The sequence below is a fragment of the Dipteris shenzhenensis genome, chromosome 9 (assembly GCF_047967505.1).
Source record: "Dipteris shenzhenensis isolate YYH24624 ecotype China chromosome 9, Dip_SZ_1.0, whole genome shotgun sequence".
Classification (NCBI taxonomy): Eukaryota; Viridiplantae; Streptophyta; class Polypodiopsida; order Gleicheniales; family Dipteridaceae; genus Dipteris; species Dipteris shenzhenensis.
In genome coordinates, this window is record NC_141604.1 from 9,549,980 (window position 1) to 9,564,777 (window position 14,798).

Consider the following 14,798-nt stretch of genomic DNA (forward strand, 5'->3'; position numbering starts at 1 on the left):
CATTGGGAGCAAGGATTGCAAAGAGTGACAAGCAAATACATATAACAATGACATCGACAAACACACTTAAAACACTGCAGAGCTTGGAGGAATGCAAAAACAAGGGAAGAGGCAATGGAACAATCATGAATTGTGAGAGCATGGTAGAGAAACAATCATGCCCAATCAAGTGACATTCCATTCTTGGACCAGTGGATGTCTTGGTGGGAGGACAGGATAGCTCATTGGGGTAGATTCATGGTCCAAACAAGTAACACATATTTGGATGTAAGATTTGTCTCCTTTTGGTATGCAATGCATTTACGGTTGGCTTCTTTGTAGGTGATGGACTCCGAGGAACTTTCCAATACTCCAAAGACAAACTTGGCAGAGTCCATTCGATGAAACCTATTCAACCACAATCTCAAGAAAATCAGCTCTCCCACAACAACATGTGGGAGCAACGTGAAAAAGGAATGCATATTGGATCGGGTCCCTCTTTGGCCCTCTTTGGAAAATCTTTTGCATTGGATTGGTCAAATAAGATCAAGTTATGTTAGTCCACATCAAATAGTCAAATTTGCAAATTCTAAAGTTGGTGTAGCAGGTGTTGGCAATGACCCTACATATCTCCCTGGGGACCTTGAAAGTGTAGGAAAGAAAAAAAGAGTAGTTGAAGGATCTAGGATTAATGATAGCCATCAACATGACTATGAGTATGTGGTGCATCCTAGGACACAACCTGTAGCATCTACTACTAGAGTAGAATCATCTAGCACTAGAGAGAGGCCTCCATCTCCCTCTACTATTCGAGGTGAGTGAAATGCAACTACTATTGGAAATATGTTGCATGAACAGGATATAGGCGATGTCTTTTGGGCCATACGAAGGGTTGAGAGGGGAAGCAAGGTGCGTTGTCAGGCATGGCTCTCACATATCAGTCACAAGTGTGGAAAGTTAATTAATGAGAATCAACATGTGCAAAATGTGGAACCATGATTTAAAGGAAGAATGGAGCACAATCAGGGTCAAAAGGTGCAATTCTTTTGGTTTTATGGAGATGATGTCTCCCATGCATGGTCACCAAGCAATAGAATCAGTGGTGCACCATCTGCACCTCTGACATGGCCAGTGCAAAAGGGGCTAAACTTGATATCTTTGGAAGCAACAAAATTGCATGCATCAGGTTTCATTCTTCATGTCCATGATATTTCAAACATCAATAGAGGTATTGAATCCACAACAAGTACGCCAGGTACAACAAATGTACCTGAAACAAGTGCACCCTCTTCTACTCGTTGCAAAATGAAGTGACACTTTTCCATTTCAAAGGCTTATGTAGAGCACATCGATCACTCATTCAAGTTGCTAGCTTCAATGACCCCTGGATTGGTGCATCAACTGGATGTTGATGAAGAGTTCTTGGTTACAAGTTTTGCTTCCAACCCTGTAGGAGAAACATATACTATGCGAATTTGTAGTGAACCATTATGCAATTGTGAAGACCACACATCAAATGTCACAAGGTTCATTTGTGCCTTGCAAGCATATGTACCTTGTCTATATTTGTGTGTTGGGACAAAATATGGACTACATGATGATACACCAACCACAGCTCACACCAGCAGAGGTCTTTCAGCTCTTGACCTCTTCAAGGGTGTATGTGACATCCACAGTAGCTTAGCTTGATATCGTGGAGGTTTTTTGGTTATGCTAGCTATACCTTAGAAGTGACAACTCACATATTTTGGAATCTTTTTCACCCTTGACAGTAAATGCTATGTGGCTATGGTTTTTTTATTGTATCTTTTAGCTCACACCAATAGAGGTCTTTCATCTCTTGACCTCTTCAAGGGTGTATGTAACTTCCATAGCAGCTTAGCTTGATATCATGGAGGTTTTTTGGTTATGCTAGCTATAACTTAGAAGCGACAACTCACATATTTTGGTATCTTTTTGACCCTTGACTGTAAATGCTATGTGGCTATGGTTTTTGGATTGTATCTTTCAAAATTTTTTGTTCCATGAAATTGTTATGCTTATGGATCAAAGAAATAGATGGCAAGGTATGAAAAAGTATGGAATTTGTTTGAACATTTCATGATCGTAAACTTTGCTTGAACATTCCATTGCAATAGAATAAATAAATTGTAAGTTTGAAGGTTGTAATTGCTGCCACAAATGATTTTTGGACTCTTGAAATGCAAAAAAACTCTCAAACTCACAAAAAAAAACTCATCCAAAAACCAATCCCTACTAAATGATACATATTAAATAGTACTAGCTGCTAACTTAGAGTGCTAAATAGTAGATGATAAATAGTATTAAATGCTAAATAAATTGAATGTTGCATAGTAGTAAATGATGAATAGTACTAAAAACTCAATTATAGTTCTAAAAACTAAATAGTACTAAATGCTAGATAGTGCTAGATGGTACTAAATTTAGCCTTTTAGGCTATCCTTTTAGTACTAAATGATATATAGAACTACATGCTAGGTGGTTGAACCACAGACCCTGAGACAAAAACCACCTTTGCTTATCTAGGACCCTCTACTTATGCCAGACCTTCCAAGTGGGAAAACATGGATGATGAAGATCAATGGATGAGGGAATTCCGAAGGCAAGACCCCAGCCGAGGGGATACTAGGAACTTTGAAGGAGGAGTGCCTTATGAACCTCTAACAATCTAGGTGCCACCAACCTTCACCAACTATGGGGCACCACAGTTTCCACCCTACTGCCCATTGCATGGAACTAACATTCCCATGCCCTAGGACCCACCCACTCTAGGAGTACATCCCTTCACCAACTAGATCAATAAAACCTACTAGAATCTTCTCCCACACATAGTGACTTGGCACATCCATTTCAATGCTGGTACCAACAACCACATGGATACCACCACTTGGGCCAGGCTTATGTCCAGCCCTATGCCCAATCAGGCCCACAACACCACCTCCACTAGCTGCTCAAATGGTGTTGACTGATGAGGCAATGTGTATCTTGGTAAATCCCACACCACCTCCACCCGCCCCAGTGTTTCCCATAGGGATTGCGAATCCCTCAAAGAGCTGACCCATAGTAATCTCCAAGCTAATGTCCAAGTTCCTTGGAGAAGGAGACTCGGTCTCCCACGTGGAGTGGTTTGAATAGATTTGCGAAGCTTTTGGTGCTCCCAGAGACCTAGAAATGACCAATGCATTTGGTCTCAGTCTGGATGGCAAAGTGGGCCAATGGTATAGGGCTCTCACCCTAAAAGAGAAGATCAACTAGGAGACATTGAGAAAGGCCTTTATTGTGGGGTTCGCCCCTAGCAACCATAAACAGAGCCTAATCAACCAATGGTATGGTGTAAAGCAGAACAATAAGGAATCCCTAAGGGATTACATTGCCAAGATCAAGCACCTCAATGCCCGCTATGAACCGTATGAGCGGATGAGCAATGAACAAGTTTTTCCCTGCTTCCTTATCAGATTGGTAGACCCAAAGTTGCATGACCACCTAATGGTGATGAACCCTACCTCTTTTGATTTATGCAGCAAGGTGGCCATCTGCATATGTGACAACATGATGGACAAGGCGAATTCAGATAAAGCCTTGGACCCCTCCATCGATTAGGTCTTTGAGTGTAGAATCAATCAAGAAGGAGATTAACAAGCCCAAGGGCTTGGATATGAGCGAGCTGGCCTCCAATTTGTTAGATAAGCTAGGCTAGCAGTGGAGGACAGGAACCTCCAAGGAGGTGCCAAGCAACCCCCACTTGTTCCCATGAAGAGAAAATGTCTGGTGTGGGGTATGCAATGGCAACTAGTCCCCATGCCTAAGGGTAAGGCTGGCACTCTACTGCGCACACTGCCATAAGTGGGGAATCATGATACCTCTCAATGTTGATTTTAGAGGTCCCTTCCCTAACCCATGTATCAAATGAGACCCCATTAGCCCTAATGACCCTGCCTAACCCCCCAATCACTCAAGGTGGTCCCGTGACTGGTTCTAGCTAGTACAAAACTCAGTCAGCTCTGTTACCACCACCCATATTGGGCCTGCAGCCCCTGCTACCTCATATAGCCCCAGTCAATCAAGTGTTGGTAGAAGAAGTGCCCAATGACTGGGAGGATATGGATGCTGATCATGGACCTCACGAGTACTACCACTACAAGGAGGGAAGTGGCACCCTGTTCCGCTAAAGGATCAATAGGTTTGTATGCTAAACCACCCCCGTAAATGCAAGGGTGAGAGACCTAAGCTCAATTGGTCAGAGACCCTCGCTCCAATGTTACACCTGCTAGGGTCCCCATTGAGCAAGCGAATGCCCCTACCAAGGTACTTCAAAGCCTCTAGTGTCTTTTTTCAAATGCTAGGGCCCACACTTCTTGAAGGACTATCCATACAGGGATCGCACCCCCGCTGCTCCAACCATGACCAACCCCACACCATTGTGTGTGGGGTATGGAACCGAGCATCTATTCATGGATTGTCCCATGAGGAGACCAACCACCCCAATAATCATCCCGCCAAAGAGTACCAGCCTTAATTTGCTTAGCATCGAGTAGGGCAATGTGGCTGTCGTGCCCCTACAAGTCATCATGAGGATGCAAGCCAAGGCATTAGGCAAGGCAATGAGGAAGCTCACAAGGAAGGGTAAAGGATTCCTATTGCACGACCCCGAGATTCCCCCACATCCCCTAACCCAGTCCAAGAAGGCCATTTGCATAGGTGACGGCTCCGGCCTAGTGCTCATCTAGGACAGTTCTGATGAGGAGACATCTACTCTTGCCACCTGTGAAGATAGTGGGAGAGAAGGAAGCGGCTTCCTTGGAGCCTGCATAAACTGACTTACCAATCCAACAGCATAGCTCAAATCTGGCCTGGTAATAGTCATATAAATCAAACTTCCTACTATGCGTCTGTACATAGTAGGGTCTTCCAGAAGCTCACCTACATCTGTGCTCAACTTCACATTCTGCTCCAAAGGAACTGAAATAGGCTTACCGGCTATCACCCCATTTTTGGATGGAGAGAAGGAAGGAGTCTCACTTGTGGCTTTCTCACATACACAATGGGGGAATACACACAAAGGTGGAGGCTGAAACTAGTTTTCCTCTTCTTAGTTGTGAAAGCCAAAAGAACTCTAGTACAAAGAGATAGAAGAACCCTATATGTGGGTCTCAAACAAAACTCAGCTAACTAAGGTGGCATACTAGCTGAGCCATGAACTAGAGTACATAGGGATAGCTGTCATCCAGCTATTATTCATGGGTGGTGTACCAACTGCATCTATAGCTAACAAGTTGGTGACATAAATGCACGACGGTCACCTTGGCATATCACGAGTGGAGCTCAACATCTCAACACTCCCCCTCGAGCTCAATCCCAATTCTTGCACACCAAGCAGGTCTCTGAACTTGCGCAGCTTCTCTGCGCCCAATGCCTTCATGAATATGTCAGCTACCTGATCCTCTGTGCTGACATAAACTAGATCAATAAGACCTAGTAAAACCTTCTCCCACACATAGTGATAATGCACCTCAATGTGCTTTGTTCTAGCATGATAGACTGGGTTATTTGCCAAGTGTATATACTGCTCATGTTGTCACAATAAATGACAACTGGCCCATCTATAGACTGATGCATATCATAAAGTAGCTTATGCAACCAAGCCACCTCACATGCAGCCATTGCTGCACCTTTGTACTCAGCCTCTCTACTCAATAAGGCAACTGTAGGCTGTTTCTTACTGCTCCAAGTGACTACAGCACTCCCAAAACAAAACACATATCCACTACTAGACCATCTATCAGAAATACTACTAGCCCAATTAGCATCAGTGTATCCATGCAACTATATTTGAACCCGAGTCTCATAAAATAGTCCATACTACAATGTCAACTTCACGTACCTGAGTATGCATCTAGCCACATCCAAATGTAGTTTCCTTGGAGCCTGCATAGACTGACTTACCAATCCAACAACATAGCTCAAATCTGGCCTGGTAATAGTCATATAAATCAAACTTCCGACTATGCGTCTGTACATAGTAGGGTCTTCCAAAAGCTCACTTGCATCTGTGCTCAGCTTCACATTCTACTCCAAAGGAACTGAAATAGGCTTACAGTCTGTCACCCCATATTTGGATGGAGAGAAGGAAGGAGTCTCACTTGCAGCTTTCTCACATACACAATGGGGGAATACACACAAAGGTGGAGGCTGAAACCAGTTTTCCTCTTCTTAGTTGTGAAAGCCAAAAGAACTCTAGTACAAAGAAATAGAAGAACCCTATATGTGGGAGCCAAAAACTAGAGTACATAGGGATAGCTGTCATCTAGCTATTATTCATGGGTGGTGTACCAACTGCATCTGTAGCTAACAAGTCGGTGACATAAATGCACAACGGTCACCTTGGCATATCACGAGTGGAGCTAGATATCTCAACACTCCCCCTCGAGCTCAATCCGATTTCTTGCACACCAAGCAGGTCTCTGAACTTGCACAACTTCTCTGCGCCCAATGCCTTTGTGAATATGTCAGCTACCTGATCCTCTGTGCTGACATAAACTAGATCAATAAGACCTAGTAAAACCTTCTCCCACACATAGTGATAATGGACCTCAATGTGCTTTGTTCTAGCATGATAGACTGGGTTATTTTCCAAATGTATACTACTCATGTTGTCACAATAAATGACAACTGACCCATCTATAGACTGATGCATATCATAAAGTAGCTTATGCAACCAAGCCACCTCACATGCAGCCATTGTTGCACCCCTGTACTCAGCCTCTGTGCTCGATAAGGCAATTGTAGGTTGTTTCTTGCCGCTCCAAGTGACTGCAGCACTCCCAAAACAAAACACATATCCACTGGTAGACCGTCTATCAAAAATACTACCAGCCCAATCAGCATCAGTGTATCCATGCAACTATATCTGAACCCCAATCTCATAAAATAGTCCATACTGCAATGTGGACTTCACATACCTGAGTATGCATCTAGCCACATCCAAATGCGGTTTCCTTGGAGCCTGCATAAACTGACTTACAAATAAAACAGCGTAGCTCAAATCTGGCCTGCTAATAGTCATATAAATCAAACTTCCTACTATGTGTTTGTACATAGTACGGTCTTCCAGAAGCTCACCTACATCTGCGCTCAGCTTCACATTCTGCTCCAAAGGAACTGAAATAGGCTTACAGGCTATCATCCCATATTTGTGACAAAATATGAAGAGGGGAGAGGAGAAGAGTGGAGATGAGGAGAGAGGGCACAGCTAGAGAGCACACCACAAATGACTAACTGTACACTAGAATTAGTTGAAAAAATAGAATATATACAAACCCTTTTAGGGTTAGGGTTAGGGGATCTAACCCTTTCCTTTATAGCACTCTATAAGGTTAGTGCTATGCACATATGATCACGTGATGGTGCTATGCACACATGATCACATGATGTTGAGCGTGAACTCTCAACACCTTCCCTCAAGATCAACATCATGAAGTAGGCCTTCCCTCAAGATGATGATTCTGGGAAATCGAAGAAGGACTGAGCATTACATTCCATCACACCCCTTTAATGGGAATGTCCTTCCTCTGCATCAAACCAAGAGCTAGTCGGTGTTTCTCGAATAGCTCTTTACCGAGTGGTTTGGTAAAGATGTCTGCAACATTTTCTTTGCTATCACAATGCTGCAGTGTGATGTCACCAAGTAACACTCTTTCTCTGATGAAGTGCTCTCTGACATCAATGTGCTTTGTCCTGGAGTGATATACTGGATTTTTGGCCAATGCTTGAGCCGATTGATTATCACAATATATTGTTGTTGGCTTTGACTCATCAAAGTAATCTGTTTCTGACAATAGTCTTCTGAGCCATATAGCTTCACATGCACCTGTAGTGAGTGCTCTATATTCTGCTTCAGTCGAAGACAAAGAAACAGTTGGCTATTTGTTTGACAACCATGATATAGCACCTTGACCAAGGAAAAATGCATATCCCTCTGTCGATCTCCTGGTCTCATGATCTCCAGCATAGTCACTGTCACAGTATCCATGCAACCGTGGATGACTTCCTCTGTATTCTATCCCAAACTGTCTTGTACCTCTGATGTATCTCAAGACTCTTTTGGCTGCATTCTAGTGAGACTGTTTTGGATTTGCCATAAACTGTGCTAGTGAGCTTACTGCATAACAAATATCTGGCCGTGTGATTGTCAGATATATAAGAGATCCAATGAGTTGCCTGTAGTATCTGTCATTGACTGTAGGCTTTTCTGAATCTTTAGTAAGTTTCAAACTCTGTTCCATGGGAGTGGCTGCAATCTTGCAATCTGCCATATGAAACTTCTTCAGGAGACTGTCAACATATTTGAGCTGACTCATGAATGTGCTATCTGAATCTCTCCAGAACTCAATTCCAAGACAATAGTGCATAAGTCCAAGATCTTTCATGTCGAACTCTGCAGATAAGTCTTGTTTTAATTTTCTGATGAAGCTATCCTTGCTTCCTGTCACAATCAGATCATCTACGTACAAAAGTGCAATAGTAATATCTTCCCCTTGAACTTTGTAGTAGAGAGTATGATCTGCATTGGATTTCATGTATCCCAGATCAGCAAAATACTTGTCAATTCTGCTGTACCAACTTCTGGGTGCTTGCTTTAAGCCATAGAGACTTTTCTTGAGATGGCAAACCTTGTTCTCTTTTCCTGGTTCAACATAACCTGCTGGTTGTTGCATGTAGACTTCCTCGTCTAGATAACCATTGAGAAATGCATTCTTGACATCGAGCTGATACACATTCCATTTACTGAGTGTCGCTAGTGATATCAAGAACCGTATGGAATCCATCTTTGCTACTGGAGCATAAGTCTCATCATAATCTTGGCCATATTGTTGTGCAAATCCTTTTGCAACTAATCTGGCTTTGTATCTTTGAATATTGCCATCTGGATTGTACTTCACTTTGTATACCCATTTGTTGGCTATGGCCTTCTTTCCTGGTGGAAGGTCGCATAATTCCCAAGTGTTATTTTTATACAAAGCATCCATTTCTTCATTCATGGCAGTTTGCCATTCTGGCTTGTCTACTGCGTCTTCGAAGTACACTGGCTCTTCTGTAGCCATGATGGTAGTCATAAGAGCATAGTTGGTGGTTTCCACCTGAATTGCTTTGCCTTTCTGAGCATATGTCAATCTGGCTGGTGGTCTGCTTTCCCTAGTAGACCATCTGAGCTGCTGTGGCACTGCTTGGGGTGTTGCTGGCAATTCTTGCTCTTCTTCATCAACCTGTTCTGTAGATGACTGTGAAGTCGATGCTTCTATCTCCTGTGTAGGTGAGGTTTTCCATTCTAATTCCTCATCGAAGATTACATCTCTGGAGATAATGACATTGCGGTTGATGGGATCATACAATTTGTATGCTTTGCTTTCTTCACTGTAGCCAACCATGATGCATTTGCGTGACTTCGCATCCAATTGCCTGCGATGATCATCATGTATGTGGGCATATGCTATGCAACCAAATATGCGGAGATGCCCAATGCGTGGCTTGTGTCCAGTGAATGCTTCATAAGGAGTCATACCTTGTATCAGTTCGGTAGGAAGCCGATTAAGCAAGTAGTTAGCTGTAGCTATTGCTTCTGCCCAATACTGATTCGGAAGATGCTTTTCACTAAGCATTGCTCTAGCACTGTCTGCTAAAGTCCCATTCTTCCTTTCAGCTATTGCATTTTGTTGAGGAGTATCTGCACATGTGAATTGTCTTCGAATGCCGTGATTTTTGCAAAAATTCATGAATGCTGAAGACATGTATTCACCTCCTCTGTCTGATCTCATGACCTTGATCTTTCTGCCTGTTTGGTTTTCTACCATGGCTTTGAATTCTTGAAATCTGGCAAACACTTCAGATTTCTCTTTCAGAAAATAGACCCAACAATATCTGCTGTAGTCGTCAATGAAGGTCAAGTAATAAAGTGAACCATTGATGCTGCGGGTCTGGGGCGCATAACCCCATACATCTGTATGAATCAAATCAAGAATACCTCGTGCACGAGAGGTACTTCTGACAAAGTTGGTTCGCTTTTGTTTGCCGAAGCAGCATGCTTCACAAACCTTTCCAAGAAATTATAGCTTCGGAATCCCAATTGCCATATTCTAATTCCTGAGATCTAACAAGTACTTGAAGTTGACATGACCATATCTCTTGTGCCATTTTGCAGATAGTGGCATCTGTTGCATTTGAGCTGACATGGCATGCTTATCTGGTACTGTAGCTAGCATCCTGTATAAGCGTCCTTCCTTGACACCTTTTGCTACTAGCTGACCTCTTTTGGATTTGTCTCTGATAGTGCATTCATCACCATCGAAGATGACTTTGTAGTTGTGTTCCGTCATTCGACCTACTGACAAAAGGTTCTTGCTGAGCTTCGGAACATAGAGCACATCTTTGACCAATCCTTTTGTACCAGTGAAATTATTCATAGGGATAACACCTGTCCCTTGAACCGGATTCGGTGTATTGTCTACTGTGTAGATGACATTCTTTTGACCTTCTAATGGCTTCATTTCTGTGAACCATTCTTGATGATTTGTCATATGAGATGATGCACCGCTGTCGATGTACCAAGAATCCTGTTCCACTTGGTCGACTTGATAGCTAAAATCCTCTTTGGGATCGAAATCAGTGTCTAGGTGCATTGTATCAGTCTGATGCAATTCCTCACTTGCAAGAAACATATTGCCATGTTCATTTGAAAAATGATTGTGACTAGAATGTCCACCACGATGATTTCCTCTTCCTCGGGAATTCCCTCGGGATTGACCGCCTTGGTCATACTGCTTCTTGCGGCAATCTCTTTCATAGTGTCCAAACTTGTGACAATAGTTGCATTGAATGTTTGACACATTGGTGGATGCATTCCCTCGTCCTTGGAATCTTCCTCGGTTGGAATGATTTCCTCTTTGCTGATTTTGATGTTGCTGAGGATGCTGCTGATGCTGATGCTGATTCTGACTTTGATTTTGTTGATGATGATGACCACTTTTCTGATATGATCTACCTCTGTTTCTGCCTTTGCCTCTGCTTCTGTTTGAAGCTGTGAATGCCTGATCATTAGAATGACCTTTACGTGCTTGAATGGCCTGAGTCCTGAGTTCTTCACCAAGTAGAACTGACTGAAGTTCTTCTAGTGTTGGAATTTGCAGTTGGATGGCAATACTCTGGACTAGATTCTCATATCCTTCTCCTAGTCCATTCAGGATTACTTGAACCATTTCTGCGGGATTCATAGTCTCTCCTGCTGCTGCAAGTTGATTGTTGTAGTCTTTGATGCAGAGTACATAAGCATGACCGGTTTCACTGCTATTGCGGAAACCCTGGTTGATCTGGTTTCTCAAGGTGAGAATCCTGGATGTGTTCTTGGACTCATAGAGAGCTGCGAACATATCCCATGCTTCTTTTGATGTCTTAACTGTGTTGAGCTATCCTAGCATGACATCTTGCACATTCTGCTTGATCAGGTGATAGGCATACTTGTCTTTCTTATCCCATTCTGCTTGAGCTCAGGCAATGGCAGGATCTGCTACTGGTGCGGAAACTGTTTGTGTAGATGTAGATCCCGATGTAGATCCCGTTGCTGGTGCTGTGACAACAGATGGAGTAGAGCTACTCGTGGCTGGATCGGCCAATGGTCTAGGTATGGATCCATCGACATACTCCCATTTGTCCTGAAGCACAAGAATGGTCTCCATTCGATATTTCCATGTAACGTAATTGGAGTTGTCTAACTTAGCAGATGCCTCCAGATTGAGGTTGCTAGTCGACATGGTGCAAACAATGTACTCAAAAGTGTCCTGAAAAAACTCTGTATGAATCAACTGCAAATACACTAAAGATGCCAAGTGAAATCTCTGTACCGTCGGTGAAGATAGAACTTCAGTAAATAAGATCTGACCTGTGTTACAAGGCTTGTGGCAATGATGCCGGGAATAGCCAAGAGGCTTTACAAGGCTGAAAAAATGATGTGCACGATGCCGTGAGATAGCCAAATAGGCTTTACAATGGTGGCATGTGTGTGTGAAATCAAGTGCTATCAATCTGCAATGCCTCTGAACTCTGAAGTCTGCTCACTGAACTGATGAACGTAAGGTTTCAGGTAATGTAATGATGTGAAATCGGATGTGAGCGTATGGACTGACTCCGAGTAGGTACTAGTCGGGAATGGCTTAGATTGGCAACTTGGGGAATTCAAAGCGTCCCCTCTATGGTGATCTAGTCTACTCTGATCTAGATCTAAACCAACCGGCGATCGATGAAAGAGCAGCAAATAATTCCTTTTCTTTTGTTCTTTTTAAGTGCTGGGTCAGATGCGTCGATGTAGAGGCAAATGTGCATGAAGGAAGTGGTTTTGTCGGCGAGGCTCAAATGTGAGTGTAACTTGCGCCGAAATGTGCGCATGATGTAACGAGCGCGTAGAGCACAAAAAATCAAGGGACTTTCCTTTTTGGAGCACCCTCAAATTCTTCCTGGATCAAGAGATATGACTTGATCTAGGTGGAGGGGCAAAAGGAGTGCAAATGGTGCTCAATGATGATGTGTCACTGTGAGTCACATGCAGTGATGATGTGGCACTGTGCTTAGCAAGAGGTGTGCCAGTGAAGCTCTGTGTTGAGGTGGCAGGAGTGTGCACATGCAGTGTGTGCACAGTGTGCCTGGCAAGGGACTGTGCCTGCAGAGGGTCAGTGCTGACTGGACTACTGAGGTGGCACAGATGATGTCAGCAGGGTGATGTGGCACTGATGACATGGCACTGATGATGTGGCCTGATGACGTGGCCGTGCTGATGTGGCAGATGACATGGCAGTGCTGACGTGACTTGATGACGTGGCCTGATGATGTGGTAGTGCTGATGTGGCAGATGACATGGCAGTGGGGATAGGCTGATGACATGGCAGATAGGATGACGTTGCCACGTGGCACAAGGATAAGGTGATGATGTGGCAGATGCTGGAGCCTGTTGACATGGCAAGATAAGATGCAACGTGGATCAACCCTATCCTTTCCTAACTGCGCCCGGGTTAATCGGAACCCAAGGTGAGTGATAGGTGCAGAAATCTGAAGATTCTGTCGATGGATCTTCTTTGGGTGACCTTCGATCGGGTCGCTTGGCCGTTGGCTATCGTCGCTGGTATTTTTCTTGGAGCTAGGAGCTGTTGGTGCCGCGTTGAGGGAGTTGCAAGGTCGATGGAGCAGGGATATTGTTAGTAACCGAAGTCCCTCGTGCCATGGCACCATGGAAGAACGACCCGCATTATCTTGTTTGTGTCTGCCTTCATTCTCCTTGTCCTTGCAGTTACTTTCTGCCTATTGCCTGGCTTCACCGCCCGATCGTCCAAAGCCCATGTCGAAGTCCAGCCTATTTTGCACGCACAGTCTTTTGCAACTTCGGTCTCACACTCCATAGCCTTAATTTGCAACACGACCATTTATCCCGATGCTTGCATACGGGACCTCTCTTCGTATCCGGGTTCTGGCCATGCCAGTCCTCAAGCACTAGTGGCTATCGCGTTTAAAATAGCTCTGTCAATTGTGCGCGAGGCGCATGCTTTTGCAAGGATTTGCTCGTGGGAGCAAGATCTTCCTATCCTCGAGCATCAAGCTCTTGAAGACTGCGCGCTATTGATGGACAGCGCAAACGATCAACTCACCGCGGCCATCGCCAACCTGTCAACCCTTCTGAAGAAATTCTCCAAGCATGGAAACAGGCTTTCGGCCTGGGAGAATTCCTTGGATCTCAATGATCCGGGGAGACCTGGGCTTTGACGTCTTCTAGCGGACTTCGATCATTACCGAGGCGATGATCATCATACAATCCCAGGTTCTGATCAATATAGAGTCTCCATAGGCTCTCCATTTATACCTTTACATGCTGGATTCCCTGATTGGGTGTCTGCTGAAGAGCTGCCATAGCTCCCACGATGAGAAGAACACCCCAAGAAACGGCAGCGAGAATACCATGGAGATTCTTGAGCTTCTGATGAGGAGCTTGGAATGCAGTAACTGAACCTGTCGTCAGGTCGACTGTTCGCATGCCATTCCTTTGGCCGGTGTTGTGAGGAGCAGCTTTTGTCGTTGAAGGAATCGAGCTTTGTTGGAAAGCTATGCCATAGAAGAACGTGAACTTCTCACAAAGAACCACATAACTCCGAGAACAAACTTACACAGACCTTACAAACTCTTGAAATGTCTCTCTTTCATACAACCTCACAACGGAAGAGATGTATCTCAGATCTCTCTTTCTCTCGATGAACTAAGAATTCCTTCAATAGAATGAACAGAAATCTCTCAATCTCTCATGAAGAAATCACACATAGAATGGACGGAAATATCTCACCAAATGGACGGAATTTTCTCTCAATGGAAGTGAAGGGAAGGATCTCACAATCACTCAAGAGAACTCTCAATCTCACAATCTCTCTCACACTCTCAAGAAACTCAATGTCTCAGCGGAAGACAAGGAAGCTCTGATCAAAATATGAAGAGGGGAGAGGAGAAGAGTGGAGATGAGGAGAGAGGGCACAGCTAGAGAGCACACCACAAATGACTAACTGTACACTAGAATTAGTTGAAAAAATAGAATATATACAAACCCTTTTAGGGTTAGGGTTAGGGGATCTAACCCTTTCCTTTATAGCACTCTATAAGGTTAGTGCTATGCACATATGATCACGTGATGGTGCTATGCACACATGATCACATGATGTTGAGCGTGAACTCTCAACAATTTGGATAGCATGTCCAATCCATACTGCCTCTACAAGAGC